General features: G+C 43.8%; 1 pseudogene; it reads right to left on the reverse strand.

The window, feature by feature from the left end:
* On the reverse strand, positions 1–432 carry LOC149847156 (F-box protein At5g46170 pseudogene; annotated as a pseudogene).
* Positions 433–8,129: the final 7,697 nt, after the last annotated feature.

Genomic DNA, 8,129 nt, shown 5'->3' on the forward strand with positions numbered 1-8,129 from the left:
TCACTTGAGGAGGGCGTCGTCGTCGACGCCGAGCTCACCATCGGGGAGCTCGATGCGGAGCCGGCAGAGGACCTCGCAGGGGGAGTGGTAGGAGACCTCCGCGAGGATGACGCGCTTGGGGCGGATCATCTGCTGGATGGCCTGGATCGGCCGGAGGATGCTGCCGAGGAGCAGCTTGGCGAGGTGGGTGAGGACGCCGCCCGGTTTGGTGCCGCCGCTGGGGGAGGGGTCGTTGTTGTCGTCATCGTCGTCGTCGGAGATGATGCAGTCGATGCAGACGATGATGGAGTTGACCTGGGGGAGGAGGGAGGCGAAGCGCTCAGAGACGACAGAGCAGCGGCTGAGGGCCTTGACGTCCCCTAGCTTGTTCAGGATGAGGAGCAGCACAAAGTCAGAAAGCCGATCGAAGTGGTCCACCACCACCATCGACATCCCAAGCCACTCTGTAACGAGAGAGAGATAGAGAGAGAATTTCGCGCCCAAGTTTGGCGGGTTTAAATGAAAATTAGCTACAAAATTAGCTATTAGCTATGAAATTTTTTGGTCTTAAAATTCATGGCTAATTAGCGACGGATTAGAAACGAATATTTTTTGTTGTTGATTCATCGCTAAGTTGCGACGGATCTTGACACAAAATTGTTCCGTCATGAATCCGTCGCTATTAAGCTACGAATTCGTGACAGAATTTTTTTCCATCGCTAATTTTACAAATAGCGATGGAAAAGCCGTCAAAAATTTTGGTCGCTAATTAGCATTTTTCTTGTAGTGATATAAAAATTCTACCTTGTTTATGCACACCTTCAGCTTTTCAATCATGGTGAAGATCGAGAAAGATGATGTGTTTTTGCGCCTGGTGCATGAGTATCACAGGGTCTAAGAAAGTAATCTGATATGATGCTTTATTTTATGTTTCATTTTTTTCTTGTTCTTGTGGTTTTTTCTTTCTGAATCCTTTTATGGGCAGAACACAAGGCATTTTGTAGCCTCTAACGCTTCTCCACGCTGATTTTGTTTATGGGCCACTAAATTCATTTCCATACATCGATAATATTTATCAGAGTATCATCTTCAGTGAGCAATTAGTCTTTATGACTTCCATGTAAATGACAAGCTAGTTACTGCCTTGGGTAGAGAGGTAGAACCCTCGTACATAGACCTTTTGGCTTCCCATGGGGGAGTTGACTATCACTCTAGACGAGTGTATCAAGATCCTGAGGCTTTACTCTCCTCCATGGGTGAGTAGGTTCAAAACCAATTTTTCCTAAATACCAAGCCCTATGATGATTAGAGAACAACTCAGAGGAATCTGATCGGTGGTGCTCAATGGTCGAGAACAGCTCGTTGTGAGGTTCCATGCCTAACTCTAAAAGCTTTATGGGAAGATTACCGGAATATAATGAGCAATCACAACTTGTCTCACTAGTTCAGGATGCGACTTAGGGGTTGCTTCACTCTTTGCATTGTGGTATTCATTGTTCTAGGAGGACTCACGAAGTCATGGATTTTTTTACACATGCATCTTCTGAAGCATTGGTTTCATCTCAAGAAGCACCTCTCTTTAGGCATGGCAACCTTGGCATGTCTCTAGCGAACCTTGAACACTTTTGCTTACTGAAGGGATAAGTGATTTATAGGGAGTAAGAACTTGCTCGAGATCAAGCTTTACGAACATATCCCAGACTTTTTTTTTTTGCTTTTTTTTTAATGCAATTTATGAATGTAAAACTGAAAAGAAATAGCATAAATGCTTACAAAGTTAGCTTCTGGGGCTTCTTGGAAGTCCTAAAGGTCTCAAACAAAATAAAAATGCTAACGACAATTCATGGACTACTAACGACCATCCATGAATTGTTAAGGTCAATCTGATTATCATTAGTGACAAACAGTGGCGGAGCCAGAAGTTTTTCGTTGGGTGGGCAGACTTCGGGTCTCATGGATAATGCCAGAAGTTCCCAACGATGACTCCATCGTAGGTGGGCTTGCCGAAGGTGGGTCTGTCTGGGTCCTCGGCGGAAGGGAGGGCTGCCCTCTTCGAAGATAGGTGGTCATCGATCTCCATGGTGAGGGGCTGACCACCGTCATCGGCAGGTGATCTCTTCCGCTTGTTGCTGTTCTGGTCTCCCAGCCCTTCATTTAGACACCGAAAATTGATGGTGCAGGCCATCGGTTTTAGAGAGAGAGATGGTTGTCTTCTCCTGTTCTATTTCGGCCTTGGTGGCAGAGGGAGAGAGACATATAGAGAGAGCGAAAGAGAGAGTCTAAGGCTGCATACAGGTCGGACTACAGTCCAGACCCATGTGAATTTAGGTCTGAATCAATTCATTTATGGGTTAATCAAAGACTCTTTTAAGCTAATGTATGTAAAAATATAAGGTAAAGTAACAAAATTATTGGATAATGTGCAAAAAACAATTACTGATATTATACCTGACATTTTATGAATTTTTTTTGGTTTCTAATTTTGGGGTGGGCGACCGCCCACCCATGGCTCCGCCACTGGTGACAAACATCAAGAAGCGGGTACCTGTGACCTGAACTCCTACCGACACATGCAATTGTTAAGGACATATCAGCTAAAGACTACTAATGACACTCTTAAGACTCCTAAATGCACTATCGAGATTGCTAATGACACTAGGGCATTTTGAAATTGTTGTTATCCCTAAAAAGGGAAAAATCACTTTAATTAGAGCTATTTTTGCCACTTTTCCAAAAAAAAAAATTCTCACAATTTTTGAGCATCCGAGCGAAAGATGGCATCCACAAGCAGCCGAACTTTGGATTCAACCATGCGGGCGACTTCTTCAACTGAGGATCGATCAGAAACAAGGTAGGTTCTTGAATAACCCTTTTCCTTTTAAAAGTTTCTCTATTTTTTTTTGTGTATTTTAGCCTGAAATTAATCAATCTAATCAGTCCATTCAGATTTTTGGCTAAAAAATGACCATGCAAGGACATTTTTCCTGCATTAAAGCATGAAAAATCACATGAAATCAGTGGTTCACCTTTGAGTTTCTCGAGAAAACACCCAAAACAGACTTTTTAATCAATACCGATTAAAATTGTGGCTTTTAGGGCTTAAAACTATAAAAAATAGATTTAAAAACACTTTAGAAGCTTTTTAGCTAAAACCACTATAAAAACAATTTAAAATCCGGTAGAAAGGGCTAAAAGTAGTTGTCAAAAACCTCAACTACTAACAATACATTATCATTTCCATCGGGTTTCCTGATAACACTTTGAAAAATGCTAAGGACAAATCGATACTCCAGATGTGTCATCAACATTTTAAAGTGGGTACCCACCTTAATGTTGACAACACATGAATGTGTCTTTAGCAATATGTTAAAGACGAGAGGGTGTTGAGTGTGCACCCCCGAAACATGCAATGTAGTTACAGTGCGTGTCTACGGGTCTCCACTAAGCGCTGCATGGCGCTCAGTGAGGTGTACGAGGGAGTCGTACACTGTTGTATATCAGCCTGCATAATGTATGACGGTGTACATACACCACACGACGCTCAGTGGGGACTCAGGAACATGCACTGTAGCTACGGTGCGTGTTCCTGGGGGGAACATATAACCTGCCCACGTTAAAGACACATATATTACCATTAGCAAATTACGAATGACACTTCCTATTTTGTTAATAGCCACTCATTTGATGCTAGAAAATACTTATCTGGATTAGCTTTACAAATAGTACTTTGCAGCTGGTCATTCTCGCTGACTCAATTGGGGAAGAGTCTATGTCACCAGCGAGGGGCATCTCGGAGGAAAGTGGGAACTTTGAGGAGCCAAAGGTCCTTCTTCATCCGTTGGTTCGAGGGTTAGCCATGGCTGCTATGTGCAGGAGGCCATAATTGTGGCCCAGGGAATTGTTGTTGCTCCAGTAGTGGAGGTGACGATGACCGTTCTCCAAGGGGTGATAGATGATTGTTTCCCAGGGCGCAATGACTTCTGAAGAGATTCAACTCCTCGATCTCCTTCCTTCCTCAGGTAGTGTAGGACTTTTTGCCTGATCAGAGTCACCACATTTCTGGTCTGGTACACATGGGAGTGGTAAGCTTTTGGATATTGACTATTCTTTTCTTTTCTGCTTTCTTAAGGGATTCTCTCTTGAAAGTTTTGATAACCATTTTCATTTCGAATATAGGAGATCATCAAGAAGAGATGTAGGACACACCTCGAGCTACTTTGCACCTAGCAGTTGCATGAGGAGGATGAGCTAAAAGGCACCATGAATGAAGTCGGGTTCAATTGCTTGACCCGTTGTAGGATTTTGAAGGCCAACAAAAAGTTGATCTTGGCATTGGTTGAGAGGTGGAGGCAGGAGACCAACACCTCCCATTTTCCCTGGGGTGAGATATGTTGGACATAACGGATCTAGGTCCAACCCATTTGGGTGACCCAGTTTGACACCATTAGTGGGCCACATTAGTGGACCACATAATGGGGAAATAGTGGGTGGCAGTTACGTAGTTGCCTCTTTTCCCATTATATAAGGGGGTTGGCTGCTACGAAGATGATGAGAGTTTCGCCACAGGTCTACCCAAATTTCACATAAAGATGACGTGGTATAGGGTCATGTTCACCATCGACCGAATGAGGAGAGCGCCGAACACCCGCATGCATACTCTGTGACATCAGCAAATAGACTTCTAGGTATGCTTTCTATGTATGCTGATGTCAAAAATGCCAACATTGGGTTATGGGCCCACGTCCACGCATACTGCTACGCGTAGATGCGTGCGGGCCTGCTGACATTTGCTGCGATTGTCGCCATGGGGTGATGTAAGTCGCAGGTTGACAGCGACAGCCACCATGAGGTGACTGTTTTTCTGACAGTCTGTCGCCATGAGGCGACTGTAACAGACTGAAACTGTTGCCATGGGGCAACGATGTTTCCCGGCAACCCGTCAACATTGGTCGCCATTAAATGGAAACTGTCGCCGTGAGGCGACAGTCTTTCCCGGCAGACTGTTGCCATGGGGCAACAACCCTCACTGGTGACAGAGCCACCCTGTGGTGACCACCCGTCGTCGTGGGGCGATATTGGTCACCGGACGATGGTGACAGTCATCGTAGGACAATTATCTTTCCCGGCAACCGTATGCCGGTGGCGGTAGCAGCCTCAGTGACCCTCATTAAAAAAAAAACAGATCGAGGGTTTTACCTATGGTCGTCGGGCTGCAGGGGGCTTTGTCGGCGTCAGATTTTTGCCTCATGATGTCGCCGGGGATATCACCTGGAGCATCGCTGCAGACGTCATCGGAAGGGGGGGCCGGGGGGGGGGGGGGGTGTTGGCTGGATTGCAAGCGTACGTCTGGCGACACATGGAATCTAGGGATTAACAAACCCTTTTCTCTGTTTTTTGTTTAGTCGTGCGGCTTCAGAGCCATCTGCCATCGCCGAGGAATCAGGGTAATCCTCGTGGGGTGATATCCTAGAAAGGGCGGCCGTCGGTCGTCCACAGTTTTACCGGCACCGCTGGGGCATCGTCGGCGACATTAGATCTCCTCTAAGCATCGACTGCCATCACCATCAGAATCTACATTAGGAGTTGCCGGTGCCAGTGACGACAGTAACCCCCAGGCGACGTGGGTCGCTGCTTGTGGTATCCAACGCCGTCGTGCCCCTTCCTCTGCTCTTTCATCCGTTGGGCTAACAGTGGAGGGCTAACAGTGGAGTCGTTGTCGCCAGAGCTTCTGCAGGGGATACGAGGTCGCCATCGTCGGCAGCCAACCGGTCTGACCGTCGGTGCCTGCATCGACACGTCGCCGTGGGGCAACGTGCATGTCCCTCGAGCGACGTGGGTCACCAGTTATGGCTCCCGAGCGGCGTGGGTCACTGTCGATTGAGACGTTCAATTTCCTGAGAAACCGAATGCATTCGGTTTTTTCAGGAAACCGAATGCACGTCTTTTGCAGTTTTATTTACTGTTGTGCGATGGGTCGGATCGGTGCACCGTTTCGGTAATGAGCCCAATCCAGACCCATATGGGTGACCCGGGTCGGACCGGGTTTTCCAAGCTGGTAGAAAATCCTATCCAAACCCGGATCTTGTGTGGATCTATTGGATGTCGGGTCCTAGGATCAGACCCGGACCCATTCGATATTCGGGTCTGGGTCTAATACATTTTTTGGGACCGATTCCTTAAGTTTTGGATCCATTTTAGCTCGGGTCTAGATCCGGACCCATCAGACATTAGGGTCTGGGTCTAATTCGGAAGATCCAGATTTATTTTTGGATTAGGTTATGGTTCAGACTTACAAGGTATTCGGGTTTAGATCTAATCAGAAGGCCCGAATTCGGTTAGTACTGGGTTAGACCCGGATCTCGTTTATACCGGGTCGGACCCGATCTCAGTTTACATTGAATTTGACTTGGATCTAGTTAAAGCTGTGTTTGACCCAGATCCAATTAAAGTCGGGTCTGACCCAAATCCAGTTTGAACTGGTTCTGACCCGGATTCAGTCAGGGTCCAGACACTATTTGGCCTGAACTGGATCAGAGACTGATTTGGCCCCTTCCGGGACTGGTTCAGAGCCATTTTTGACTGATTTCTTACAGTTTCTCACCAGTTCTGAGATGCTAAGACCTTATTTTCATAAATATTAAAAGATACAGGGATTTTGGCATACAATTATAGGGTTTTTATGAACTTTTCTTTATACTTGACACAGGTTCATAAGGTTCAAAATCGGTTTGGACACTTAGATGACCGGTTCGGGACCGTTTCAGACCGGTTCAGAGTCATATAAGACTGGTTCTTGCTTGAGGACTCTGGGTTTTACCCATATGAGCTTGTTTTAGTTATTTTTCATGCTTTATAAAGTGTTTATTATATAGAAAGCATGACTTATGCATATTAATTTATGTGTTTCATGTTTGTTAAGTCATGCATGCTGGTTTTAAACATTAAGCATGAATTATGACTAAATTCATGATATTTTATTATCAAAATTAGTTTATGCATATAAATTGAAGCATGAACTTGTATTTTTTGATGTAAAGTATATATTGTCATGAATATACAAGTATTAAAATATGTGTGCATGGGCATATATTTTTGGTAAAATATCTTGATTGACCGATTCATATTATCACCAAAGTGATCTGAGTCATATTGATTAAGAATTCTTTGAACCATATTAAGATTCGTTATTATGATTGTGTGTGACTTTATGAAATAACGATTCTACCCAAAGGTAGGTTGTTGTATTCCAAATTCACACAGGGTGTTATAGTAGATGTGTATTTCAGCCCATGAAGCATGTTTGTACTCAAAGGTACAGTGCTGAATTGCCTCTAGTTACATAATCTGCTAGTTTCACCAACTGAAGTCAATTTCTTGAGAATTGAAGAGACGGAACAACTATCAGTATTATCGTTTCCACCAAAGTGGAACGATAATGACTCAACTATGCTTGTCTCGAAAAAGGTGAATAATAAGGAGTCTCATATTTACCTTTTCAATATAAATCTCGTATAGAGCGATTTATCTCTCACTCATGCGGAGAATAGAACAACCATTTTGAAGGTTGTCTATGAGAAGTGAAAGCACTCAAAATGATGCCCATGAGAAGTGAGAGTATTCGAATAATCTTAGTCTGTTGTTTTTGCAATCTTGAGTGATTCAGAATATTCAAGGTGTTATCTCTCACTGCAGGACAGTGAAGAAATTTCTGAAATCTATTGGGACAAAAATTATTGATTTTATACGAGGTTTTATCTCTGTCCATTTGGATAAGAAATTTCATTATAGATCTTGGTATTGTGGACCTTATTGAGAGACCACTGAAGATCTTTTGTGATAATAAAGTAGTTGTGTCCTTTTTAAATAACAACAAGAGCTTAATCTCATGTCGACACATAGAGTTAAAATACTTTATTGTTAATGAAAGGACTGAGAATCATCTGGTATGTATTGATACAATTGGGATGAAGGAAATGACTCTGGATCCTCTTACTAAAGGGCTAGCACCGGGATTGTATTCCTAACATGTAAAGGGGATGAGTCCTTTTGATTCTTTCTTATTTATGATAATACATTATGTGATCACATTTGACTCTTTATGACTTTATGAATTGTTGATTTTGCATAAAGGATCTCTCATCTCGTTTAGA

The sequence above is a fragment of the Nuphar pumila genome, chromosome 2 (assembly GCF_984573655.1).
Source record: "Nuphar pumila chromosome 2, dmNupPumi1.hap1.1, whole genome shotgun sequence".
Classification (NCBI taxonomy): Eukaryota; Viridiplantae; Streptophyta; class Magnoliopsida; order Nymphaeales; family Nymphaeaceae; genus Nuphar; species Nuphar pumila.